General features: G+C 51.9%; 18 non-coding genes across 18 annotated transcripts; all 18 read left to right on the top strand.

Moving 5' to 3' along the window:
- Window positions 1-822: 822 nt before the first annotated feature.
- LOC126334359 (5S ribosomal RNA) lies at window positions 823-941 on the top strand. Its single transcript, XR_007564684.1, has one exon. It is a non-coding gene; the product is annotated as a 5S ribosomal RNA (ribosomal RNA).
- A 1,283-nt stretch (window positions 942-2,224) lies between these two features.
- LOC126334358 (5S ribosomal RNA) lies at window positions 2,225-2,343 on the top strand. The gene has a single exon (XR_007564683.1). It is a non-coding gene; the product is annotated as a 5S ribosomal RNA (ribosomal RNA).
- Window positions 2,344-3,628: 1,285 nt separating this feature from the next.
- Window positions 3,629-3,747, top strand: LOC126334357 (5S ribosomal RNA). Its single transcript, XR_007564682.1, has one exon. It is a non-coding gene; the product is annotated as a 5S ribosomal RNA (ribosomal RNA).
- Window positions 3,748-5,030: 1,283 nt separating this feature from the next.
- On the top strand, window positions 5,031-5,149 carry LOC126334355 (5S ribosomal RNA). The gene has a single exon (XR_007564680.1). It is a non-coding gene; the product is annotated as a 5S ribosomal RNA (ribosomal RNA).
- A 1,284-nt stretch (window positions 5,150-6,433) lies between these two features.
- LOC126334354 (5S ribosomal RNA) lies at window positions 6,434-6,552 on the top strand. The gene has a single exon (XR_007564679.1). It is a non-coding gene; the product is annotated as a 5S ribosomal RNA (ribosomal RNA).
- A 1,283-nt stretch (window positions 6,553-7,835) lies between these two features.
- On the top strand, window positions 7,836-7,954 carry LOC126334353 (5S ribosomal RNA). Its single transcript, XR_007564678.1, has one exon. It is a non-coding gene; the product is annotated as a 5S ribosomal RNA (ribosomal RNA).
- Window positions 7,955-9,237: 1,283 nt separating this feature from the next.
- Window positions 9,238-9,356, top strand: LOC126334352 (5S ribosomal RNA). Its single transcript, XR_007564677.1, has one exon. It is a non-coding gene; the product is annotated as a 5S ribosomal RNA (ribosomal RNA).
- A 1,283-nt stretch (window positions 9,357-10,639) lies between these two features.
- On the top strand, window positions 10,640-10,758 carry LOC126334351 (5S ribosomal RNA). The gene has a single exon (XR_007564676.1). It is a non-coding gene; the product is annotated as a 5S ribosomal RNA (ribosomal RNA).
- Window positions 10,759-12,041: 1,283 nt separating this feature from the next.
- On the top strand, window positions 12,042-12,160 carry LOC126334350 (5S ribosomal RNA). The gene has a single exon (XR_007564675.1). It is a non-coding gene; the product is annotated as a 5S ribosomal RNA (ribosomal RNA).
- Window positions 12,161-13,443: 1,283 nt separating this feature from the next.
- Window positions 13,444-13,562, top strand: LOC126334349 (5S ribosomal RNA). Its single transcript, XR_007564674.1, has one exon. It is a non-coding gene; the product is annotated as a 5S ribosomal RNA (ribosomal RNA).
- A 1,283-nt stretch (window positions 13,563-14,845) lies between these two features.
- Window positions 14,846-14,964, top strand: LOC126334348 (5S ribosomal RNA). Its single transcript, XR_007564673.1, has one exon. It is a non-coding gene; the product is annotated as a 5S ribosomal RNA (ribosomal RNA).
- Window positions 14,965-16,247: 1,283 nt separating this feature from the next.
- On the top strand, window positions 16,248-16,366 carry LOC126334347 (5S ribosomal RNA). The gene has a single exon (XR_007564672.1). It is a non-coding gene; the product is annotated as a 5S ribosomal RNA (ribosomal RNA).
- A 1,283-nt stretch (window positions 16,367-17,649) lies between these two features.
- On the top strand, window positions 17,650-17,768 carry LOC126334346 (5S ribosomal RNA). The gene has a single exon (XR_007564671.1). It is a non-coding gene; the product is annotated as a 5S ribosomal RNA (ribosomal RNA).
- Window positions 17,769-19,051: 1,283 nt separating this feature from the next.
- On the top strand, window positions 19,052-19,170 carry LOC126334362 (5S ribosomal RNA). The gene has a single exon (XR_007564687.1). It is a non-coding gene; the product is annotated as a 5S ribosomal RNA (ribosomal RNA).
- A 1,283-nt stretch (window positions 19,171-20,453) lies between these two features.
- On the top strand, window positions 20,454-20,572 carry LOC126334361 (5S ribosomal RNA). Its single transcript, XR_007564686.1, has one exon. It is a non-coding gene; the product is annotated as a 5S ribosomal RNA (ribosomal RNA).
- Window positions 20,573-21,855: 1,283 nt separating this feature from the next.
- Window positions 21,856-21,974, top strand: LOC126334360 (5S ribosomal RNA). The gene has a single exon (XR_007564685.1). It is a non-coding gene; the product is annotated as a 5S ribosomal RNA (ribosomal RNA).
- Window positions 21,975-23,257: 1,283 nt separating this feature from the next.
- LOC126334356 (5S ribosomal RNA) lies at window positions 23,258-23,376 on the top strand. The gene has a single exon (XR_007564681.1). It is a non-coding gene; the product is annotated as a 5S ribosomal RNA (ribosomal RNA).
- A 1,284-nt stretch (window positions 23,377-24,660) lies between these two features.
- Window positions 24,661-24,779, top strand: LOC126334345 (5S ribosomal RNA). The gene has a single exon (XR_007564670.1). It is a non-coding gene; the product is annotated as a 5S ribosomal RNA (ribosomal RNA).
- Window positions 24,780-26,031: the final 1,252 nt, after the last annotated feature.

The following is a 26,031-nucleotide window of genomic DNA, read 5'->3' as shown; positions in this document are numbered from 1 at the left end:
ACACTAGATCGCGTGTTTTAAGGAACTCAGTTTGAAAAGAGTGCGCCAAGGAAGACTTCCAAAGAGTCTCTGGAAATAAGAAAACAGTATGAAGTGACAGAAATGTTGTGAAGTACGTCAGGGCATATTGTTTTGTAGCAGTGCACAACGGCAAATTTGTAAACAAAAATTTACCTTTCGTCGCTACAAGAGATGGATACTTTGTCGAAAAGCCTGTGTCTTGTGTGCATGTTTTCGCACCTTTCCACGGCACGGCGCGGCACAGAGCTGCTCTGGTAGCTCCGAACGGCCGCACACGTCGCCTCGGACACGCCGGTTCGGCCCGCGCCCATCTCGCAGATGTTCCTCGTGCTTGTGCTGTCATATGGACCGCGACCCGAGCGGCAGCGAGCGGCAGTCGAGCAAAGTCGGGACAAGTCGGGACGGAAGGTGACAGCCGATTATGCACCGTGCGAATTACGCAAATATCTAGAAGCGCGACGCGTGTCAGGCAGGTGAGAACGCTTCTCTCGGTCCAGCAGGACACTGCCACACCCCGCGCAGTCCACCCGCCGCCCGGCCGCGCGCAATCCCTGCGACGGACAACAATAACAAGGTGCGTCTCCCTCGAGTGTCGGAGGCCGCACGAACCAAACGAATGACAGGCGGTGCAACGAGCAGCTGTGTTGTTGCGTCTGACCCACGTGGCGGCGCGCCGCACTGCGCGTCGCCTTCGAGGTGGAAGGACGTGCATTGCGTCAAATGTGCCACCGAAAATGGCGATTGCGTGTATTGGGAGGAGAGGCGAAGCCTTCTTGTGCCGTGCGGCTACAGTATAAGGACGCCAACGGCCATACCATGTTGAATACACCGGTTCTCGTCCGATCACCGAAGTTAAGCAACATCGGGCCCGGTTAGTACTTGGATGGGTGACCGCCTGGGAACACCGGGTGCTGTTGGCTCCCTGTCTTCTTTTAAATTTTATGTCACTACACCTGGCAGCCCTCTTTTCATACAAACTCTCAGGTGCGACAAAGATGCTTCCACAAGCATTTTAAACTACTGTATTAAACGTAAGATGCGAAATTACAGTAATGAACTCAGTTTGTACAAGAATGCGCGGAGGAAGAGTGCTAGGAACTCGTTGAAAATAACGAAACACTGCGAATCGACAGATGTGCTCTTGAAATGCGTCAGAGCCTACTGTTTTGTAGGAGCGCTACATTCCAAAAACTAACTACATTAAAAAAAAACCTGTTCCCGTCCGACCACCGAAGATAAGCAACAACGTTTATATTCGGATCGGCGACCGCCTGGGAACTCTGGCTGTCTTCATTTCTTGCTTTCTTGTCGCTACCCCTGCCAGCCGTTTTTTCATGCTACCTTTCTCATGTGACAAAGATGCTTCCATACTGATTTTAAACTATCGTAAGGTACGATATTAAGGAACTCAGTTTGAAAAGAGTGCGCCAAGGAAGACTTCCAAAGAGTCTCTGGAAATAAGAAAACAGTATGAAGTGACAGAAATGTTGTGAAGTACGTCAGGGCATATTGTTTTGTAGCAGTGCACAACGGCAAATTTGTAAACAAAAATTTACCTTTCGTCGCTACAAGAGATGGATACTTTGTCGAAAAGCCTGTGTCTTGTGTGCATGTTTTCGCACCTTTCCACGGCACGGCGCGGCACAGAGCTGCTCTGGTAGCTCCGAACGGCCGCACACGTCGCCTCGGACACGCCGGTTCGGCCCGCGCCCATCTCGCAGATGTTCCTCGTGCTTGTGCTGTCATATGGACCGCGACCCGAGCGGCAGCGAGCGGCAGTCGAGCAAAGTCGGGACAAGTCGGGACGGAAGGTGACAGCCGATTATGCACCGTGCGAATTACGCAAATATCTAGAAGCGCGACGCGTGTCAGGCAGGTGAGAACGCTTCTCTCGGTCCAGCAGGACACTGCCACACCCCGCGCAGTCCACCCGCCGCCCGGCCGCGCGCAATCCCTGCGACGGACAACAATAACAAGGTGCGTCTCCCTCGAGTGTCGGAGGCCGCACGAACCAAACGAATGACAGGCGGTGCAACGAGCAGCTGTGTTGTGCGTCTGACCCACGTGGCGGCGCGCCGCACTGCGCGTCGCCTTCGAGGTGGAAGGACGTGCATTGCGTCAAATGTGCCACCGAAAATGGCGATTGCGTGTATTGGGAGGAGAGGCGAAGCCTTCTTGTGCCGTGCGGCTACAGTATAAGGACGCCAACGGCCATACCATGTTGAATACACCGGTTCTCGTCCGATCACCGAAGTTAAGCAACATCGGGCCCGGTTAGTACTTGGATGGGTGACCGCCTGGGAACACCGGGTGCTGTTGGCTCCCTGTCTTCTTTTAAATTTTATGTCACTACACCTGGCAGCCCTCTTTTCATACAAACTCTCAGGTGCGACAAAGATGCTTCCACAAGCATTTTAAACTACTGTATTAAACGTAAGATGCGAAATTACAGTAATGAACTCAGTTTGTACAAGAATGCGCGGAGGAAGAGTGCTAGGAACTCGTTGAAAATAACGAAACACTGCGAATCGACAGATGTGCTCTTGAAATGCGTCAGAGCCTACTGTTTTGTAGGAGCGCTACATTCCAAAAACTAACTACATTAAAAAAAAAACCTGTTCCCGTCCGACCACCGAAGATAAGCAACAACGTTTATATTCGGATCGGCGACCGCCTGGGAACTCTGGCTGTCTTCATTTCTTGCTTTCTTGTCGCTACCCCTGCCAGCCGTTTTTTTCATGCTACCTTTCTCATGTGACAAAGATGCTTCCATACTGATTTTAAACTATCGTAAGGTACGATATTAAGGAACTCAGTTTGAAAAGAGTGCGCCAAGGAAGACTTCCAAAGAGTCTCTGGAAATAAGAAAACAGTATGAAGTGACAGAAATGTTGTGAAGTACGTCAGGGCATATTGTTTTGTAGCAGTGCACAACGGCAAATTTGTAAACAAAAATTTACCTTTCGTCGCTACAAGAGATGGATACTTTGTCGAAAAGCCTGTGTCTTGTGTGCATGTTTTCGCACCTTTCCACGGCACGGCGCGGCACAGAGCTGCTCTGGTAGCTCCGAACGGCCGCACACGTCGCCTCGGACACGCCGGTTCGGCCCGCGCCCATCTCGCAGATGTTCCTCGTGCTTGTGCTGTCATATGGACCGCGACCCGAGCGGCAGCGAGCGGCAGTCGAGCAAAGTCGGGACAAGTCGGGACGGAAGGTGACAGCCGATTATGCACCGTGCGAATTACGCAAATATCTAGAAGCGCGACGCGTGTCAGGCAGGTGAGAACGCTTCTCTCGGTCCAGCAGGACACTGCCACACCCCGCGCAGTCCACCCGCCGCCCGGCCGCGCGCAATCCCTGCGACGGACAACAATAACAAGGTGCGTCTCCCTCGAGTGTCGGAGGCCGCACGAACCAAACGAATGACAGGCGGTGCAACGAGCAGCTGTGTTGTGCGTCTGACCCACGTGGCGGCGCGCCGCACTGCGCGTCGCCTTCGAGGTGGAAGGACGTGCATTGCGTCAAATGTGCCACCGAAAATGGCGATTGCGTGTATTGGGAGGAGAGGCGAAGCCTTCTTGTGCCGTGCGGCTACAGTATAAGGACGCCAACGGCCATACCATGTTGAATACACCGGTTCTCGTCCGATCACCGAAGTTAAGCAACATCGGGCCCGGTTAGTACTTGGATGGGTGACCGCCTGGGAACACCGGGTGCTGTTGGCTCCCTGTCTTCTTTTAAATTTTATGTCACTACACCTGGCAGCCCTCTTTTCATACAAACTCTCAGGTGCGACAAAGATGCTTCCACAAGCATTTTAAACTACTGTATTAAACGTAAGATGCGAAATTACAGTAATGAACTCAGTTTGTACAAGAATGCGCGGAGGAAGAGTGCTAGGAACTCGTTGAAAATAACGAAACACTGCGAATCGACAGATGTGCTCTTGAAATGCGTCAGAGCCTACTGTTTTGTAGGAGCGCTACATTCCAAAAACTAACTACATTAAAAAAAAACCTGTTCCCGTCCGACCACCGAAGATAAGCAACAACGTTTATATTCGGATCGGCGACCGCCTGGGAACTCTGGCTGTCTTCATTTCTTGCTTTCTTGTCGCTACCCCTGCCAGCCGTTTTTTCATGCTACCTTTCTCATGTGACAAAGATGCTTCCATACTGATTTTAAACTATCGTAAGGTACGATATTAAGGAACTCAGTTTGAAAAGAGTGCGCCAAGGAAGACTTCCAAAGAGTCTCTGGAAATAAGAAAACAGTATGAAGTGACAGAAATGTTGTGAAGTACGTCAGGGCATATTGTTTTGTAGCAGTGCACAACGGCAAATTTGTAAACAAAAATTTACCTTTCGTCGCTACAAGAGATGGATACTTTGTCGAAAAGCCTGTGTCTTGTGTGCATGTTTTCGCACCTTTCCACGGCACGGCGCGGCACAGAGCTGCTCTGGTAGCTCCGAACGGCCGCACACGTCGCCTCGGACACGCCGGTTCGGCCCGCGCCCATCTCGCAGATGTTCCTCGTGCTTGTGCTGTCATATGGACCGCGACCCGAGCGGCAGCGAGCGGCAGTCGAGCAAAGTCGGGACAAGTCGGGACGGAAGGTGACAGCCGATTATGCACCGTGCGAATTACGCAAATATCTAGAAGCGCGACGCGTGTCAGGCAGGTGAGAACGCTTCTCTCGGTCCAGCAGGACACTGCCACACCCCGCGCAGTCCACCCGCCGCCCGGCCGCGCGCAATCCCTGCGACGGACAACAATAACAAGGTGCGTCTCCCTCGAGTGTCGGAGGCCGCACGAACCAAACGAATGACAGGCGGTGCAACGAGCAGCTGTGTTGTGCGTCTGACCCACGTGGCGGCGCGCCGCACTGCGCGTCGCCTTCGAGGTGGAAGGACGTGCATTGCGTCAAATGTGCCACCGAAAATGGCGATTGCGTGTATTGGGAGGAGAGGCGAAGCCTTCTTGTGCCGTGCGGCTACAGTATAAGGACGCCAACGGCCATACCATGTTGAATACACCGGTTCTCGTCCGATCACCGAAGTTAAGCAACATCGGGCCCGGTTAGTACTTGGATGGGTGACCGCCTGGGAACACCGGGTGCTGTTGGCTCCCTGTCTTCTTTTAAATTTTATGTCACTACACCTGGCAGCCCTCTTTTCATACAAACTCTCAGGTGCGACAAAGATGCTTCCACAAGCATTTTAAACTACTGTATTAAACGTAAGATGCGAAATTACAGTAATGAACTCAGTTTGTACAAGAATGCGCGGAGGAAGAGTGCTAGGAACTCGTTGAAAATAACGAAACACTGCGAATCGACAGATGTGCTCTTGAAATGCGTCAGAGCCTACTGTTTTGTAGGAGCGCTACATTCCAAAAACTAACTACATTAAAAAAAAACCTGTTCCCGTCCGACCACCGAAGATAAGCAACAACGTTTATATTCGGATCGGCGACCGCCTGGGAACTCTGGCTGTCTTCATTTCTTGCTTTCTTGTCGCTACCCCCTGCCAGCCGTTTTTTCATGCTACCTTTCTCATGTGACAAAGATGCTTCCATACTGATTTTAAACTATCGTAAGGTACGATATTAAGGAACTCAGTTTGAAAAGAGTGCGCCAAGGAAGACTTCCAAAGAGTCTCTGGAAATAAGAAAACAGTATGAAGTGACAGAAATGTTGTGAAGTACGTCAGGGCATATTGTTTTGTAGCAGTGCACAACGGCAAATTTGTAAACAAAAATTTACCTTTCGTCGCTACAAGAGATGGATACTTTGTCGAAAAGCCTGTGTCTTGTGTGCATGTTTTCGCACCTTTCCACGGCACGGCGCGGCACAGAGCTGCTCTGGTAGCTCCGAACGGCCGCACACGTCGCCTCGGACACGCCGGTTCGGCCCGCGCCCATCTCGCAGATGTTCCTCGTGCTTGTGCTGTCATATGGACCGCGACCCGAGCGGCAGCGAGCGGCAGTCGAGCAAAGTCGGGACAAGTCGGGACGGAAGGTGACAGCCGATTATGCACCGTGCGAATTACGCAAATATCTAGAAGCGCGACGCGTGTCAGGCAGGTGAGAACGCTTCTCTCGGTCCAGCAGGACACTGCCACACCCCGCGCAGTCCACCCGCCGCCCGGCCGCGCGCAATCCCTGCGACGGACAACAATAACAAGGTGCGTCTCCCTCGAGTGTCGGAGGCCGCACGAACCAAACGAATGACAGGCGGTGCAACGAGCAGCTGTGTTGTGCGTCTGACCCACGTGGCGGCGCGCCGCACTGCGCGTCGCCTTCGAGGTGGAAGGACGTGCATTGCGTCAAATGTGCCACCGAAAATGGCGATTGCGTGTATTGGGAGGAGAGGCGAAGCCTTCTTGTGCCGTGCGGCTACAGTATAAGGACGCCAACGGCCATACCATGTTGAATACACCGGTTCTCGTCCGATCACCGAAGTTAAGCAACATCGGGCCCGGTTAGTACTTGGATGGGTGACCGCCTGGGAACACCGGGTGCTGTTGGCTCCCTGTCTTCTTTTAAATTTTATGTCACTACACCTGGCAGCCCTCTTTTCATACAAACTCTCAGGTGCGACAAAGATGCTTCCACAAGCATTTTAAACTACTGTATTAAACGTAAGATGCGAAATTACAGTAATGAACTCAGTTTGTACAAGAATGCGCGGAGGAAGAGTGCTAGGAACTCGTTGAAAATAACGAAACACTGCGAATCGACAGATGTGCTCTTGAAATGCGTCAGAGCCTACTGTTTTGTAGGAGCGCTACATTCCAAAAACTAACTACATTAAAAAAAAACCTGTTCCCGTCCGACCACCGAAGATAAGCAACAACGTTTATATTCGGATCGGCGACCGCCTGGGAACTCTGGCTGTCTTCATTTCTTGCTTTCTTGTCGCTACCCCTGCCAGCCGTTTTTTCATGCTACCTTTCTCATGTGACAAAGATGCTTCCATACTGATTTTAAACTATCGTAAGGTACGATATTAAGGAACTCAGTTTGAAAAGAGTGCGCCAAGGAAGACTTCCAAAGAGTCTCTGGAAATAAGAAAACAGTATGAAGTGACAGAAATGTTGTGAAGTACGTCAGGGCATATTGTTTTGTAGCAGTGCACAACGGCAAATTTGTAAACAAAAATTTACCTTTCGTCGCTACAAGAGATGGATACTTTGTCGAAAAGCCTGTGTCTTGTGTGCATGTTTTCGCACCTTTCCACGGCACGGCGCGGCACAGAGCTGCTCTGGTAGCTCCGAACGGCCGCACACGTCGCCTCGGACACGCCGGTTCGGCCCGCGCCCATCTCGCAGATGTTCCTCGTGCTTGTGCTGTCATATGGACCGCGACCCGAGCGGCAGCGAGCGGCAGTCGAGCAAAGTCGGGACAAGTCGGGACGGAAGGTGACAGCCGATTATGCACCGTGCGAATTACGCAAATATCTAGAAGCGCGACGCGTGTCAGGCAGGTGAGAACGCTTCTCTCGGTCCAGCAGGACACTGCCACACCCCGCGCAGTCCACCCGCCGCCCGGCCGCGCGCAATCCCTGCGACGGACAACAATAACAAGGTGCGTCTCCCTCGAGTGTCGGAGGCCGCACGAACCAAACGAATGACAGGCGGTGCAACGAGCAGCTGTGTTGTGCGTCTGACCCACGTGGCGGCGCGCCGCACTGCGCGTCGCCTTCGAGGTGGAAGGACGTGCATTGCGTCAAATGTGCCACCGAAAATGGCGATTGCGTGTATTGGGAGGAGAGGCGAAGCCTTCTTGTGCCGTGCGGCTACAGTATAAGGACGCCAACGGCCATACCATGTTGAATACACCGGTTCTCGTCCGATCACCGAAGTTAAGCAACATCGGGCCCGGTTAGTACTTGGATGGGTGACCGCCTGGGAACACCGGGTGCTGTTGGCTCCCTGTCTTCTTTTAAATTTTATGTCACTACACCTGGCAGCCCTCTTTTCATACAAACTCTCAGGTGCGACAAAGATGCTTCCACAAGCATTTTAAACTACTGTATTAAACGTAAGATGCGAAATTACAGTAATGAACTCAGTTTGTACAAGAATGCGCGGAGGAAGAGTGCTAGGAACTCGTTGAAAATAACGAAACACTGCGAATCGACAGATGTGCTCTTGAAATGCGTCAGAGCCTACTGTTTTGTAGGAGCGCTACATTCCAAAAACTAACTACATTAAAAAAAAACCTGTTCCCGTCCGACCACCGAAGATAAGCAACAACGTTTATATTCGGATCGGCGACCGCCTGGGAACTCTGGCTGTCTTCATTTCTTGCTTTCTTGTCGCTACCCCTGCCAGCCGTTTTTTCATGCTACCTTTCTCATGTGACAAAGATGCTTCCATACTGATTTTAAACTATCGTAAGGTACGATATTAAGGAACTCAGTTTGAAAAGAGTGCGCCAAGGAAGACTTCCAAAGAGTCTCTGGAAATAAGAAAACAGTATGAAGTGACAGAAATGTTGTGAAGTACGTCAGGGCATATTGTTTTGTAGCAGTGCACAACGGCAAATTTGTAAACAAAAATTTACCTTTCGTCGCTACAAGAGATGGATACTTTGTCGAAAAGCCTGTGTCTTGTGTGCATGTTTTCGCACCTTTCCACGGCACGGCGCGGCACAGAGCTGCTCTGGTAGCTCCGAACGGCCGCACACGTCGCCTCGGACACGCCGGTTCGGCCCGCGCCCATCTCGCAGATGTTCCTCGTGCTTGTGCTGTCATATGGACCGCGACCCGAGCGGCAGCGAGCGGCAGTCGAGCAAAGTCGGGACAAGTCGGGACGGAAGGTGACAGCCGATTATGCACCGTGCGAATTACGCAAATATCTAGAAGCGCGACGCGTGTCAGGCAGGTGAGAACGCTTCTCTCGGTCCAGCAGGACACTGCCACACCCCGCGCAGTCCACCCGCCGCCCGGCCGCGCGCAATCCCTGCGACGGACAACAATAACAAGGTGCGTCTCCCTCGAGTGTCGGAGGCCGCACGAACCAAACGAATGACAGGCGGTGCAACGAGCAGCTGTGTTGTGCGTCTGACCCACGTGGCGGCGCGCCGCACTGCGCGTCGCCTTCGAGGTGGAAGGACGTGCATTGCGTCAAATGTGCCACCGAAAATGGCGATTGCGTGTATTGGGAGGAGAGGCGAAGCCTTCTTGTGCCGTGCGGCTACAGTATAAGGACGCCAACGGCCATACCATGTTGAATACACCGGTTCTCGTCCGATCACCGAAGTTAAGCAACATCGGGCCCGGTTAGTACTTGGATGGGTGACCGCCTGGGAACACCGGGTGCTGTTGGCTCCCTGTCTTCTTTTAAATTTTATGTCACTACACCTGGCAGCCCTCTTTTCATACAAACTCTCAGGTGCGACAAAGATGCTTCCACAAGCATTTTAAACTACTGTATTAAACGTAAGATGCGAAATTACAGTAATGAACTCAGTTTGTACAAGAATGCGCGGAGGAAGAGTGCTAGGAACTCGTTGAAAATAACGAAACACTGCGAATCGACAGATGTGCTCTTGAAATGCGTCAGAGCCTACTGTTTTGTAGGAGCGCTACATTCCAAAAACTAACTACATTAAAAAAAAACCTGTTCCCGTCCGACCACCGAAGATAAGCAACAACGTTTATATTCGGATCGGCGACCGCCTGGGAACTCTGGCTGTCTTCATTTCTTGCTTTCTTGTCGCTACCCCTGCCAGCCGTTTTTTCATGCTACCTTTCTCATGTGACAAAGATGCTTCCATACTGATTTTAAACTATCGTAAGGTACGATATTAAGGAACTCAGTTTGAAAAGAGTGCGCCAAGGAAGACTTCCAAAGAGTCTCTGGAAATAAGAAAACAGTATGAAGTGACAGAAATGTTGTGAAGTACGTCAGGGCATATTGTTTTGTAGCAGTGCACAACGGCAAATTTGTAAACAAAAATTTACCTTTCGTCGCTACAAGAGATGGATACTTTGTCGAAAAGCCTGTGTCTTGTGTGCATGTTTTCGCACCTTTCCACGGCACGGCGCGGCACAGAGCTGCTCTGGTAGCTCCGAACGGCCGCACACGTCGCCTCGGACACGCCGGTTCGGCCCGCGCCCATCTCGCAGATGTTCCTCGTGCTTGTGCTGTCATATGGACCGCGACCCGAGCGGCAGCGAGCGGCAGTCGAGCAAAGTCGGGACAAGTCGGGACGGAAGGTGACAGCCGATTATGCACCGTGCGAATTACGCAAATATCTAGAAGCGCGACGCGTGTCAGGCAGGTGAGAACGCTTCTCTCGGTCCAGCAGGACACTGCCACACCCCGCGCAGTCCACCCGCCGCCCGGCCGCGCGCAATCCCTGCGACGGACAACAATAACAAGGTGCGTCTCCCTCGAGTGTCGGAGGCCGCACGAACCAAACGAATGACAGGCGGTGCAACGAGCAGCTGTGTTGTGCGTCTGACCCACGTGGCGGCGCGCCGCACTGCGCGTCGCCTTCGAGGTGGAAGGACGTGCATTGCGTCAAATGTGCCACCGAAAATGGCGATTGCGTGTATTGGGAGGAGAGGCGAAGCCTTCTTGTGCCGTGCGGCTACAGTATAAGGACGCCAACGGCCATACCATGTTGAATACACCGGTTCTCGTCCGATCACCGAAGTTAAGCAACATCGGGCCCGGTTAGTACTTGGATGGGTGACCGCCTGGGAACACCGGGTGCTGTTGGCTCCCTGTCTTCTTTTAAATTTTATGTCACTACACCTGGCAGCCCTCTTTTCATACAAACTCTCAGGTGCGACAAAGATGCTTCCACAAGCATTTTAAACTACTGTATTAAACGTAAGATGCGAAATTACAGTAATGAACTCAGTTTGTACAAGAATGCGCGGAGGAAGAGTGCTAGGAACTCGTTGAAAATAACGAAACACTGCGAATCGACAGATGTGCTCTTGAAATGCGTCAGAGCCTACTGTTTTGTAGGAGCGCTACATTCCAAAAACTAACTACATTAAAAAAAAACCTGTTCCCGTCCGACCACCGAAGATAAGCAACAACGTTTATATTCGGATCGGCGACCGCCTGGGAACTCTGGCTGTCTTCATTTCTTGCTTTCTTGTCGCTACCCCTGCCAGCCGTTTTTTCATGCTACCTTTCTCATGTGACAAAGATGCTTCCATACTGATTTTAAACTATCGTAAGGTACGATATTAAGGAACTCAGTTTGAAAAGAGTGCGCCAAGGAAGACTTCCAAAGAGTCTCTGGAAATAAGAAAACAGTATGAAGTGACAGAAATGTTGTGAAGTACGTCAGGGCATATTGTTTTGTAGCAGTGCACAACGGCAAATTTGTAAACAAAAATTTACCTTTCGTCGCTACAAGAGATGGATACTTTGTCGAAAAGCCTGTGTCTTGTGTGCATGTTTTCGCACCTTTCCACGGCACGGCGCGGCACAGAGCTGCTCTGGTAGCTCCGAACGGCCGCACACGTCGCCTCGGACACGCCGGTTCGGCCCGCGCCCATCTCGCAGATGTTCCTCGTGCTTGTGCTGTCATATGGACCGCGACCCGAGCGGCAGCGAGCGGCAGTCGAGCAAAGTCGGGACAAGTCGGGACGGAAGGTGACAGCCGATTATGCACCGTGCGAATTACGCAAATATCTAGAAGCGCGACGCGTGTCAGGCAGGTGAGAACGCTTCTCTCGGTCCAGCAGGACACTGCCACACCCCGCGCAGTCCACCCGCCGCCCGGCCGCGCGCAATCCCTGCGACGGACAACAATAACAAGGTGCGTCTCCCTCGAGTGTCGGAGGCCGCACGAACCAAACGAATGACAGGCGGTGCAACGAGCAGCTGTGTTGTGCGTCTGACCCACGTGGCGGCGCGCCGCACTGCGCGTCGCCTTCGAGGTGGAAGGACGTGCATTGCGTCAAATGTGCCACCGAAAATGGCGATTGCGTGTATTGGGAGGAGAGGCGAAGCCTTCTTGTGCCGTGCGGCTACAGTATAAGGACGCCAACGGCCATACCATGTTGAATACACCGGTTCTCGTCCGATCACCGAAGTTAAGCAACATCGGGCCCGGTTAGTACTTGGATGGGTGACCGCCTGGGAACACCGGGTGCTGTTGGCTCCCTGTCTTCTTTTAAATTTTATGTCACTACACCTGGCAGCCCTCTTTTCATACAAACTCTCAGGTGCGACAAAGATGCTTCCACAAGCATTTTAAACTACTGTATTAAACGTAAGATGCGAAATTACAGTAATGAACTCAGTTTGTACAAGAATGCGCGGAGGAAGAGTGCTAGGAACTCGTTGAAAATAACGAAACACTGCGAATCGACAGATGTGCTCTTGAAATGCGTCAGAGCCTACTGTTTTGTAGGAGCGCTACATTCCAAAAACTAACTACATTAAAAAAAAACCTGTTCCCGTCCGACCACCGAAGATAAGCAACAACGTTTATATTCGGATCGGCGACCGCCTGGGAACTCTGGCTGTCTTCATTTCTTGCTTTCTTGTCGCTACCCCTGCCAGCCGTTTTTTCATGCTACCTTTCTCATGTGACAAAGATGCTTCCATACTGATTTTAAACTATCGTAAGGTACGATATTAAGGAACTCAGTTTGAAAAGAGTGCGCCAAGGAAGACTTCCAAAGAGTCTCTGGAAATAAGAAAACAGTATGAAGTGACAGAAATGTTGTGAAGTACGTCAGGGCATATTGTTTTGTAGCAGTGCACAACGGCAAATTTGTAAACAAAAATTTACCTTTCGTCGCTACAAGAGATGGATACTTTGTCGAAAAGCCTGTGTCTTGTGTGCATGTTTTCGCACCTTTCCACGGCACGGCGCGGCACAGAGCTGCTCTGGTAGCTCCGAACGGCCGCACACGTCGCCTCGGACACGCCGGTTCGGCCCGCGCCCATCTCGCAGATGTTCCTCGTGCTTGTGCTGTCATATGGACCGCGACCCGAGCGGCAGCGAGCGGCAGTCGAGCAAAGTCGGGACAAGTCGGGACGGAAGGTGACAGCCGATTATGCACCGTGCGAATTACGCAAATATCTAGAAGCGCGACGCGTGTCAGGCAGGTGAGAACGCTTCTCTCGGTCCAGCAGGACACTGCCACACCCCGCGCAGTCCACCCGCCGCCCGGCCGCGCGCAATCCCTGCGACGGACAACAATAACAAGGTGCGTCTCCCTCGAGTGTCGGAGGCCGCACGAACCAAACGAATGACAGGCGGTGCAACGAGCAGCTGTGTTGTGCGTCTGACCCACGTGGCGGCGCGCCGCACTGCGCGTCGCCTTCGAGGTGGAAGGACGTGCATTGCGTCAAATGTGCCACCGAAAATGGCGATTGCGTGTATTGGGAGGAGAGGCGAAGCCTTCTTGTGCCGTGCGGCTACAGTATAAGGACGCCAACGGCCATACCATGTTGAATACACCGGTTCTCGTCCGATCACCGAAGTTAAGCAACATCGGGCCCGGTTAGTACTTGGATGGGTGACCGCCTGGGAACACCGGGTGCTGTTGGCTCCCTGTCTTCTTTTAAATTTTATGTCACTACACCTGGCAGCCCTCTTTTCATACAAACTCTCAGGTGCGACAAAGATGCTTCCACAAGCATTTTAAACTACTGTATTAAACGTAAGATGCGAAATTACAGTAATGAACTCAGTTTGTACAAGAATGCGCGGAGGAAGAGTGCTAGGAACTCGTTGAAAATAACGAAACACTGCGAATCGACAGATGTGCTCTTGAAATGCGTCAGAGTCTACTGTTTTGTAGGAGCGCTACATTCCAAAAACTAACTACATTAAAAAAAAACCTGTTCCCGTCCGACCACCGAAGATAAGCAACAACGTTTATATTCGGATCGGCGACCGCCTGGGAACTCTGGCTGTCTTCATTTCTTGCTTTCTTGTCGCTACCCCTGCCAGCCGTTTTTTCATGCTACCTTTCTCATGTGACAAAGATGCTTCCATACTGATTTTAAACTATCGTAAGGTACGATATTAAGGAACTCAGTTTGAAAAGAGTGCGCCAAGGAAGACTTCCAAAGAGTCTCTGGAAATAAGAAAACAGTATGAAGTGACAGAAATGTTGTGAAGTACGTCAGGGCATATTGTTTTGTAGCAGTGCACAACGGCAAATTTGTAAACAAAAATTTACCTTTCGTCGCTACAAGAGATGGATACTTTGTCGAAAAGCCTGTGTCTTGTGTGCATGTTTTCGCACCTTTCCACGGCACGGCGCGGCACAGAGCTGCTCTGGTAGCTCCGAACGGCCGCACACGTCGCCTCGGACACGCCGGTTCGGCCCGCGCCCATCTCGCAGATGTTCCTCGTGCTTGTGCTGTCATATGGACCGCGACCCGAGCGGCAGCGAGCGGCAGTCGAGCAAAGTCGGGACAAGTCGGGACGGAAGGTGACAGCCGATTATGCACCGTGCGAATTACGCAAATATCTAGAAGCGCGACGCGTGTCAGGCAGGTGAGAACGCTTCTCTCGGTCCAGCAGGACACTGCCACACCCCGCGCAGTCCACCCGCCGCCCGGCCGCGCGCAATCCCTGCGACGGACAACAATAACAAGGTGCGTCTCCCTCGAGTGTCGGAGGCCGCACGAACCAAACGAATGACAGGCGGTGCAACGAGCAGCTGTGTTGTGCGTCTGACCCACGTGGCGGCGCGCCGCACTGCGCGTCGCCTTCGAGGTGGAAGGACGTGCATTGCGTCAAATGTGCCACCGAAAATGGCGATTGCGTGTATTGGGAGGAGAGGCGAAGCCTTCTTGTGCCGTGCGGCTACAGTATAAGGACGCCAACGGCCATACCATGTTGAATACACCGGTTCTCGTCCGATCACCGAAGTTAAGCAACATCGGGCCCGGTTAGTACTTGGATGGGTGACCGCCTGGGAACACCGGGTGCTGTTGGCTCCCTGTCTTCTTTTAAATTTTATGTCACTACACCTGGCAGCCCTCTTTTCATACAAACTCTCAGGTGCGACAAAGATGCTTCCACAAGCATTTTAAACTACTGTATTAAACGTAAGATGCGAAATTACAGTAATGAACTCAGTTTGTACAAGAATGCGCGGAGGAAGAGTGCTAGGAACTCGTTGAAAATAACGAAACACTGCGAATCGACAGATGTGCTCTTGAAATGCGTCAGAGCCTACTGTTTTGTAGGAGCGCTACATTCCAAAAACTAACTACATTAAAAAAAAACCTGTTCCCGTCCGACCACCGAAGATAAGCAACAACGTTTATATTCGGATCGGCGACCGCCTGGGAACTCTGGCTGTCTTCATTTCTTGCTTTCTTGTCGCTACCCCTGCCAGCCGTTTTTTCATGCTACCTTTCTCATGTGACAAAGATGCTTCCATACTGATTTTAAACTATCGTAAGGTACGATATTAAGGAACTCAGTTTGAAAAGAGTGCGCCAAGGAAGACTTCCAAAGAGTCTCTGGAAATAAGAAAACAGTATGAAGTGACAGAAATGTTGTGAAGTACGTCAGGGCATATTGTTTTGTAGCAGTGCACAACGGCAAATTTGTAAACAAAAATTTACCTTTCGTCGCTACAAGAGATGGATACTTTGTCGAAAAGCCTGTGTCTTGTGTGCATGTTTTCGCACCTTTCCACGGCACGGCGCGGCACAGAGCTGCTCTGGTAGCTCCGAACGGCCGCACACGTCGCCTCGGACACGCCGGTTCGGCCCGCGCCCATCTCGCAGATGTTCCTCGTGCTTGTGCTGTCATATGGACCGCGACCCGAGCGGCAGCGAGCGGCAGTCGAGCAAAGTCGGGACAAGTCGGGACGGAAGGTGACAGCCGATTATGCACCGTGCGAATTACGCAAATATCTAGAAGCGCGACGCGTGTCAGGCAGGTGAGAACGCTTCTCTCGGTCCAGCAGGACACTGCCACACCCCGCGCAGTCCACCCGCCGCCCGGCCGCGCGCAATCCCTGCGACGGACAACAATAACAAGGTGCGTCTCCCTCGAGTGTCGGAGGCCGCACGAACCAAACGAATGACAGGCGGTGCAACGAGCAGCTGTGTTGTGCGTCTGACCCACGTGGCGGCGCGCCGCACTGCGCGTCGCCTTCGAGGTGGAAGGACGTGCATTGCGTCAAATGTGCCACCGAAAATGGCGATTGCGTGTATTGGGAGGAGAGGCGAAGCCTTCTTGTGCCGTGCGGCTACAGTATAAGGACGCCAACGGCCATACCATGTTGAATACACCGGTTCTCGTCCGATCACCGAAGTTAAGCAACATCGGGCCCGGTTAGTACTTGGATGGGTGACCGCCTGGGAACACCGGGTGCTGTTGGCTCCCTGTCTTCTTTTAAATTTTATGTCACTACACCTGGCAGCCCTCTTTTCATACAAACTCTCAGGTGCGACAAAGATGCTTCCACAAGCATTTTAAACTACTGTATTAAACGTAAGATGCGAAATTACAGTAATGAACTCAGTTTGTACAAGAATGCGCGGAGGAAGAGTGCTAGGAACTCGTTGAAAATAACGAAACACTGCGAATCGACAGATGTGCTCTTGAAATGCGTCAGAGCCTACTGTTTTGTAGGAGCGCTACATTCCAAAAACTAACTACATTAAAAAAAAACCTGTTCCCGTCCGACCACCGAAGATAAGCAACAACGTTTATATTCGGATCGGCGACCGCCTGGGAACTCTGGCTGTCTTCATTTCTTGCTTTCTTGTCGCTACCCCTGCCAGCCGTTTTTTCATGCTACCTTTCTCATGTGACAAAGATGCTTCCATACTGATTTTAAACTATCGTAAGGTACGATATTAAGGAACTCAGTTTGAAAAGAGTGCGCCAAGGAAGACTTCCAAAGAGTCTCTGGAAATAAGAAAACAGTATGAAGTGACAGAAATGTTGTGAAGTACGTCAGGGCATATTGTTTTGTAGCAGTGCACAACGGCAAATTTGTAAACAAAAATTTACCTTTCGTCGCTACAAGAGATGGATACTTTGTCGAAAAGCCTGTGTCTTGTGTGCATGTTTTCGCACCTTTCCACGGCACGGCGCGGCACAGAGCTGCTCTGGTAGCTCCGAACGGCCGCACACGTCGCCTCGGACACGCCGGTTCGGCCCGCGCCCATCTCGCAGATGTTCCTCGTGCTTGTGCTGTCATATGGACCGCGACCCGAGCGGCAGCGAGCGGCAGTCGAGCAAAGTCGGGACAAGTCGGGACGGAAGGTGACAGCCGATTATGCACCGTGCGAATTACGCAAATATCTAGAAGCGCGACGCGTGTCAGGCAGGTGAGAACGCTTCTCTCGGTCCAGCAGGACACTGCCACACCCCGCGCAGTCCACCCGCCGCCCGGCCGCGCGCAATCCCTGCGACGGACAACAATAACAAGGTGCGTCTCCCTCGAGTGTCGGAGGCCGCACGAACCAAACGAATGACAGGCGGTGCAACGAGCAGCTGTGTTGTGCGTCTGACCCACGTGGCGGCGCGCCGCACTGCGCGTCGCCTTCGAGGTGGAAGGACGTGCATTGCGTCAAATGTGCCACCGAAAATGGCGATTGCGTGTATTGGGAGGAGAGGCGAAGCCTTCTTGTGCCGTGCGGCTACAGTATAAGGACGCCAACGGCCATACCATGTTGAATACACCGGTTCTCGTCCGATCACCGAAGTTAAGCAACATCGGGCCCGGTTAGTACTTGGATGGGTGACCGCCTGGGAACACCGGGTGCTGTTGGCTCCCTGTCTTCTTTTAAATTTTATGTCACTACACCTGGCAGCCCTCTTTTCATACAAACTCTCAGGTGCGACAAAGATGCTTCCACAAGCATTTTAAACTACTGTATTAAACGTAAGATGCGAAATTACAGTAATGAACTCAGTTTGTACAAGAATGCGCGGAGGAAGAGTGCTAGGAACTCGTTGAAAATAACGAAACACTGCGAATCGACAGATGTGCTCTTGAAATGCGTCAGAGCCTACTGTTTTGTAGGAGCGCTACATTCCAAAAACTAACTACATTAAAAAAAAACCTGTTCCCGTCCGACCACCGAAGATAAGCAACAACGTTTATATTCGGATCGGCGACCGCCTGGGAACTCTGGCTGTCTTCATTTCTTGCTTTCTTGTCGCTACCCCTGCCAGCCGTTTTTTCATGCTACCTTTCTCATGTGACAAAGATGCTTCCATACTGATTTTAAACTATCGTAAGGTACGATATTAAGGAACTCAGTTTGAAAAGAGTGCGCCAAGGAAGACTTCCAAAGAGTCTCTGGAAATAAGAAAACAGTATGAAGTGACAGAAATGTTGTGAAGTACGTCAGGGCATATTGTTTTGTAGCAGTGCACAACGGCAAATTTGTAAACAAAAATTTACCTTTCGTCGCTACAAGAGATGGATACTTTGTCGAAAAGCCTGTGTCTTGTGTGCATGTTTTCGCACCTTTCCACGGCACGGCGCGGCACAGAGCTGCTCTGGTAGCTCCGAACGGCCGCACACGTCGCCTCGGACACGCCGGTTCGGCCCGCGCCCATCTCGCAGATGTTCCTCGTGCTTGTGCTGTCATATGGACCGCGACCCGAGCGGCAGCGAGCGGCAGTCGAGCAAAGTCGGGACAAGTCGGGACGGAAGGTGACAGCCGATTATGCACCGTGCGAATTACGCAAATATCTAGAAGCGCGACGCGTGTCAGGCAGGTGAGAACGCTTCTCTCGGTCCAGCAGGACACTGCCACACCCCGCGCAGTCCACCCGCCGCCCGGCCGCGCGCAATCCCTGCGACGGACAACAATAACAAGGTGCGTCTCCCTCGAGTGTCGGAGGCCGCACGAACCAAACGAATGACAGGCGGTGCAACGAGCAGCTGTGTTGTGCGTCTGACCCACGTGGCGGCGCGCCGCACTGCGCGTCGCCTTCGAGGTGGAAGGACGTGCATTGCGTCAAATGTGCCACCGAAAATGGCGATTGCGTGTATTGGGAGGAGAGGCGAAGCCTTCTTGTGCCGTGCGGCTACAGTATAAGGACGCCAACGGCCATACCATGTTGAATACACCGGTTCTCGTCCGATCACCGAAGTTAAGCAACATCGGGCCCGGTTAGTACTTGGATGGGTGACCGCCTGGGAACACCGGGTGCTGTTGGCTCCCTGTCTTCTTTTAAATTTTATGTCACTACACCTGGCAGCCCTCTTTTCATACAAACTCTCAGGTGCGACAAAGATGCTTCCACAAGCATTTTAAACTACTGTATTAAACGTAAGATGCGAAATTACAGTAATGAACTCAGTTTGTACAAGAATGCGCGGAGGAAGAGTGCTAGGAACTCGTTGAAAATAACGAAACACTGCGAATCGACAGATGTGCTCTTGAAATGCGTCAGAGCCTACTGTTTTGTAGGAGCGCTACATTCCAAAAACTAACTACATTAAAAAAAAACCTGTTCCCGTCCGACCACCGAAGATAAGCAACAACGTTTATATTCGGATCGGCGACCGCCTGGGAACTCTGGCTGTCTTCATTTCTTGCTTTCTTGTCGCTACCCCTGCCAGCCGTTTTTTCATGCTACCTTTCTCATGTGACAAAGATGCTTCCATACTGATTTTAAACTATCGTAAGGTACGATATTAAGGAACTCAGTTTGAAAAGAGTGCGCCAAGGAAGACTTCCAAAGAGTCTCTGGAAATAAGAAAACAGTATGAAGTGACAGAAATGTTGTGAAGTACGTCAGGGCATATTGTTTTGTAGCAGTGCACAACGGCAAATTTGTAAACAAAAATTTACCTTTCGTCGCTACAAGAGATGGATACTTTGTCGAAAAGCCTGTGTCTTGTGTGCATGTTTTCGCACCTTTCCACGGCACGGCGCGGCACAGAGCTGCTCTGGTAGCTCCGAACGGCCGCACACGTCGCCTCGGACACGCCGGTTCGGCCCGCGCCCATCTCGCAGATGTTCCTCGTGCTTGTGCTGTCATATGGACCGCGACCCGAGCGGCAGCGAGCGGCAGTCGAGCAAAGTCGGGACAAGTCGGGACGGAAGGTGACAGCCGATTATGCACCGTGTGAATTACGCAAATATCTAGAAGCGCGACGCGTGTCAGGCAGGTGAGAACGCTTCTCTCGGTCCAGCAGGACACTGCCACACCCCGCGCAGTCCACCCGCCGCCCGGCCGCGCGCAATCCCTGCGACGGACAACAATAACAAGGTGCGTCTCCCTCCAGTGTCGGAGGCCGCACGAACCAAACGAATGACAGGCGGTGCAACGAGCAGCTGTGTTGTGCGTCTGACCCACGTGGCGGCGCGCCGCACTGCGCGTCGCCTTCGAGGTGGAAGGACGTGCATTGCGTCAAATGTGCCACCGAAAATGGCGATTGCGTGTATTGGGAGGAGAGGCGAAGCCTTCTTGTGCCGTGCGGCTACAGTATAAGGACGCCAACGGCCATACCATGTTGAATACACCGGTTCTCGTCCGATCACCGAAGTTAAGCAACATCGGGCCCGGTTAGTACTTGGATGGGTGACCGCCTGGGAACACCGGGTGCTGTTGGCTCCCTGTCTTCTTTTAAATTTTATGTCACTACACCTGGCAGCCCTCTTTTCATACAAACTCTCAGGTGCGACAAAGATGCTTCCACAAGCATTTTAAACTACTGTATTAAACGTAAGATGCGAAATTACAGTAATGAACTCAGTTTGTACAAGAATGCGCGGAGGAAGAGTGCTAGGAACTCGTTGAAAATAACGAAACACTGCGAATCGACAGATGTGCTCTTGAAATGCGTCAGAGCCTACTGTTTTGTAGGAGCGCTACATTCCAAAAACTAACTACATTAAAAAAAAACCTGTTCCCGTCCGACCACCGAAGATAAGCAACAACGTTTATATTCGGATCGGCGACCGCCTGGGAACTCTGGCTGTCTTCATTTCTTGCTTTCTTGTCGCTACCCCTGCCAGCCGTTTTTTCATGCTACCTTTCTCATGTGACAAAGATGCTTCCATACTGATTTTAAACTATCGTAAGGTACGATATTAAGGAACTCAGTTTGAAAAGAGTGCGCCAAGGAAGACTTCCAAAGAGTCTCTGGAAATAAGAAAACAGTATGAAGTGACAGAAATGTTGTGAAGTACGTCAGGGCATATTGTTTTGTAGCAGTGCACAACGGCAAATTTGTAAACAAAAATTTACCTTTCGTCGCTACAAGAGATGGATACTTTGTCGAAAAGCCTGTGTCTTGTGTGCATGTTTTCGCACCTTTCCACGGCACGGCGCGGCACAGAGCTGCTCTGGTAGCTCCGAACGGCCGCACACGTCGCCTCGGACACGCCGGTTCGGCCCGCGCCCATCTCGCAGATGTTCCTCGTGCTTGTGCTGTCATATGGACCGCGACCCGAGCGGCAGCGAGCGGCAGTCGAGCAAAGTCGGGACAAGTCGGGACGGAAGGTGACAGCCGATTATGCACCGTGTGAATTACGCAAATATCTAGAAGCGCGACGCGTGTCAGGCAGGTGAGAACGCTTCTCTCGGTCCAGCAGGACACTGCCACACCCCGCGCAGTCCACCCGCCGCCCGGCCGCGCGCAATCCCTGCGACGGACAACAATAACAAGGTGCGTCTCCCTCGAGTGTCGGAGGCCGCACGAACCAAACGAATGACAGGCGGTGCAACGAGCAGCTGTGTTGTGCGTCTGACCCACGTGGCGGCGCGCCGCACTGCGCGTCGCCTTCGAGGTGGAAGGACGTGCATTGCGTCAAATGTGCCACCGAAAATGGCGATTGCGTGTATTGGGAGGAGAGGCGAAGCCTTCTTGTGCCGTGCGGCTACAGTATAAGGACGCCAACGGCCATACCATGTTGAATACACCGGTTCTCGTCCGATCACCGAAGTTAAGCAACATCGGGCCCGGTTAGTACTTGGATGGGTGACCGCCTGGGAACACCGGGTGCTGTTGGCTCCCTGTCTTCTTTTAAATTTTATGTCACTACACCTGGCAGCCCTCTTTTCATACAAACTCTCAGGTGCGACAAAGATGCTTCCACAAGCATTTTAAACTACTGTATTAAACGTAAGATGCGAAATTACAGTAATGAACTCAGTTTGTACAAGAATGCGCGGAGGAAGAGTGCTAGGAACTCGTTGAAAATAACGAAACACTGCGAATCGACAGATGTGCTCTTGAAATGCGTCAGAGCCTACTGTTTTGTAGGAGCGCTACATTCCAAAAACTAACTACATTAAAAAAAAACCTGTTCCCGTCCGACCACCGAAGATAAGCAACAACGTTTATATTCGGATCGGCGACCGCCTGGGAACTCTGGCTGTCTTCATTTCTTGCTTTCTTGTCGCTACCCCTGCCAGCCGTTTTTTCATGCTACCTTTCTCATGTGACAAAGATGCTTCCATACTGATTTTAAACTATCGTAAGGTACGATATTAAGGAACTCAGTTTGAAAAGAGTGCGCCAAGGAAGACTTCCAAAGAGTCTCTGGAAATAAGAAAACAGTATGAAGTGACAGAAATGTTGTGAAGTACGTCAGGGCATATTGTTTTGTAGCAGTGCACAACGGCAAATTTGTAAACAAAAATTTACCTTTCGTCGCTACAAGAGATGGATACTTTGTCGAAAAGCCTGTGTCTTGTGTGCATGTTTTCGCACCTTTCCACGGCACGGCGCGGCACAGAGCTGCTCTGGTAGCTCCGAACGGCCGCACACGTCGCCTCGGACACGCCGGTTCGGCCCGCGCCCATCTCGCAGATGTTCCTCGTGCTTGTGCTGTCATATGGACCGCGACCCGAGCGGCAGCGAGCGGCAGTCGAGCAAAGTCGGGACAAGTCGGGACGGAAGGTGACAGCCGATTATGCACCGTGCGAATTACGCAAATATCTAGAAGCGCGACGCGTGTCAGGCAGGTGAGAACGCTTCTCTCGGTCCAGCAGGACACTGCCACACCCCGCGCAGTCCACCCGCCGCCCGGCCGCGCGCAATCCCTGCGACGGACAACAATAACAAGGTGCGTCTCCCTCGAGTGTCGGAGGCCGCACGAACCAAACGAATGACAGGCGGTGCAACGAGCAGCTGTGTTGTGCGTCTGACCCACGTGGCGGCGCGCCGCACTGCGCGTCGCCTTCGAGGTGGAAGGACGTGCATTGCGTCAAATGTGCCACCGAAAATGGCGATTGCGTGTATTGGGAGGAGAGGCGAAGCCTTCTTGTGCCGTGCGGCTACAGTATAAGGACGCCAACGGCCATACCATGTTGAATACACCGGTTCTCGTCCGATCACCGAAGTTAAGCAACATCGGGCCCGGTTAGTACTTGGATGGGTGACCGCCTGGGAACACCGGGTGCTGTTGGCTCCCTGTCTTCTTTTAAATTTTATGTCACTACACCTGGCAGCCCTCTTTTCATACAAACTCTCAGGTGCGACAAAGATGCTTCCACAAGCATTTTAAACTACTGTATTAAACGTAAGATGCGAAATTACAGTAATGAACTCAGTTTGTACAAGAATGCGCGGAGGAAGAGTGCTAGGAACTCGTTGAAAATAACGAAACACTGCGAATCGACAGATGTGCTCTTGAAATGCGTCAGAGCCTACTGTTTTGTAGGAGCGCTACATTCCAAAAACTAACTACATTAAAAAAAAACCTGTTCCCGTCCGACCACCGAAGATAAGCAACAACGTTTATATTCGGATCGGCGACCGCCCTGGGAACTCTGGCTGTCTTCATTTCTTGCTTTCTTGTCGCTACCCCTGCCAGCCGTTTTTTCATGCTACCTTTCTCATGTGACAAAGATGCTTCCATACTGATTTTAAACTATCGTAAGGTACGATATTAAGGAACTCAGTTTGAAAAGAGTGCGCCAAGGAAGACTTCCAAAGAGTCTCTGGAAATAAGAAAACAGTATGAAGTGACAGAAATGTTGTGAAGTACGTCAGGGCATATTGTTTTGTAGCAGTGCACAACGGCAAATTTGTAAACAAAAATTTACCTTTCGTCGCTACAAGAGATGGATACTTTGTCGAAAAGCCTGTGTCTTGTGTGCATGTTTTCGCACCTTTCCACGGCACGGCGCGGCACAGAGCTGCTCTGGTAGCTCCGAACGGCCGCACACGTCGCCTCGGACACGCCGGTTCGGCCCGCGCCCATCTCGCAGATGTTCCTCGTGCTTGTGCTGTCATATGGACCGCGACCCGAGCGGCAGCGAGCGGCAGTCGAGCAAAGTCGGGACAAGTCGGGACGGAAGGTGACAGCCGATTATGCACCGTGTGAATTACGCAAATATCTAGAAGCGCGACGCGTGTCAGGCAGGTGAGAACGCTTCTCTCGGTCCAGCAGGACACTGCCACACCCCGCGCAGTCCACCCGCCGCCCGGCCGCGCGCAATCCCTGCGACGGACAACAATAACAAGGTGCGTCTCCCTCCAGTGTCGGAGGCCGCACGAACCAAACGAATGACAGGCGGTGCAACGAGCAGCTGTGTTGTGCGTCTGACCCACGTGGCGGCGCGCCGCACTGCGCGTCGCCTTCGAGGTGGAAGGACGTGCATTGCGTCAAATGTGCCACCGAAAATGGCGATTGCGTGTATTGGGAGGAGAGGCGAAGCCTTCTTGTGCCGTGCGGCTACAGTATAAGGACGCCAACGGCCATACCATGTTGAATACACCGGTTCTCGTCCGATCACCGAAGTTAAGCAACATCGGGCCCGGTTAGTACTTGGATGGGTGACCGCCTGGGAACACCGGGTGCTGTTGGCTCCCTGTCTTCTTTTAAATTTTATGTCACTACACCTGCCAGCCCTCTTTTCATACAAACTCTCAGGTGCGACAAAGATGCTTCCACAAGCATTTTAAACTACTGTATTAAACGTAAGATGCGAAATTACAGTAATGAACTCAGTTTGTACAAGAATGCGCGGAGGAAGAGTGCTAGGAACTCGTTGAAAATAACGAAACACTGCGAATCGACAGATGTGCTCTTGAAATGCGTCAGAGCCTACTGTTTTGTAGGAGCGCTACATTCCAAAAACTAACTACATTAAAAAAAAACCTGTTCCCGTCCGACCACCGAAGATAAGCAACAACGTTTATATTCGGATCGGCGACCGCCTGGGAACTCTGGCTGTCTTCATTTCTTGCTTTCTTGTCGCTACCCCTGCCAGCCGTTTTTTCATGCTACCTTTCTCATGTGACAAAGATGCTTCCATACTGATTTTAAACTATCGTAAGGTACGATATTAAGGAACTCAGTTTGAAAAGAGTGCGCCAAGGAAGACTTCCAAAGAGTCTCTGGAAATAAGAAAACAGTATGAAGTGACAGAAATGTTGTGAAGTACGTCAGGGCATATTGTTTTTGTAGCAGTGCACAACGGCAAATTTGTAAACAAAAATTTACCTTTCGTCGCTACAAGAGATGGATACTTTGTCGAAAAGCCTGTGTCTTGTGTGCATGTTTTCGCACCTTTCCACGGCACGGCGCGGCACAGAGCTGCTCTGGTAGCTCCGAACGGCCGCACACGTCGCCTCGGACACGCCGGTTCGGCCCGCGCCCATCTCGCAGATGTTCCTCGTGCTTGTGCTGTCATATGGACCGCGACCCGAGCGGCAGCGAGCGGCAGTCGAGCAAAGTCGGGACAAGTCGGGACGGAAGGTGACAGCCGATTATGCACCGTGCGAATTACGCAAATATCTAGAAGCGCGACGCGTGTCAGGCAGGTGAGAACGCTTCTCTCGGTCCAGCAGGACACTGCCACACCCCGCGCAGTCCACCCGCCGCCCGGCCGCGCGCAATCCCTGCGACGGACAACAATAACAAGGTGCGTCTCCCTCGAGTGTCGGAGGCCGCACGAACCAAACGAATGACAGGCGGTGCAACGAGCAGCTGTGTTGTGCGTCTGACCCACGTGGCGGCGCGCCGCACTGCGCGTCGCCTTCGAGGTGGAAGGACGTGCATTGCGTCAAATGTGCCACCGAAAATGGCGATTGCGTGTATTAACACGCGATCTAGTGT

The sequence above is a fragment of the Schistocerca gregaria genome, unplaced genomic scaffold (assembly GCF_023897955.1).
Source record: "Schistocerca gregaria isolate iqSchGreg1 unplaced genomic scaffold, iqSchGreg1.2 ptg001739l, whole genome shotgun sequence".
Classification (NCBI taxonomy): Eukaryota; Metazoa; Arthropoda; class Insecta; order Orthoptera; family Acrididae; genus Schistocerca; species Schistocerca gregaria.
Note: the sequence above shows the minus strand (reverse complement) of the source record. Positions and strands in the feature narration are given on the sequence as shown.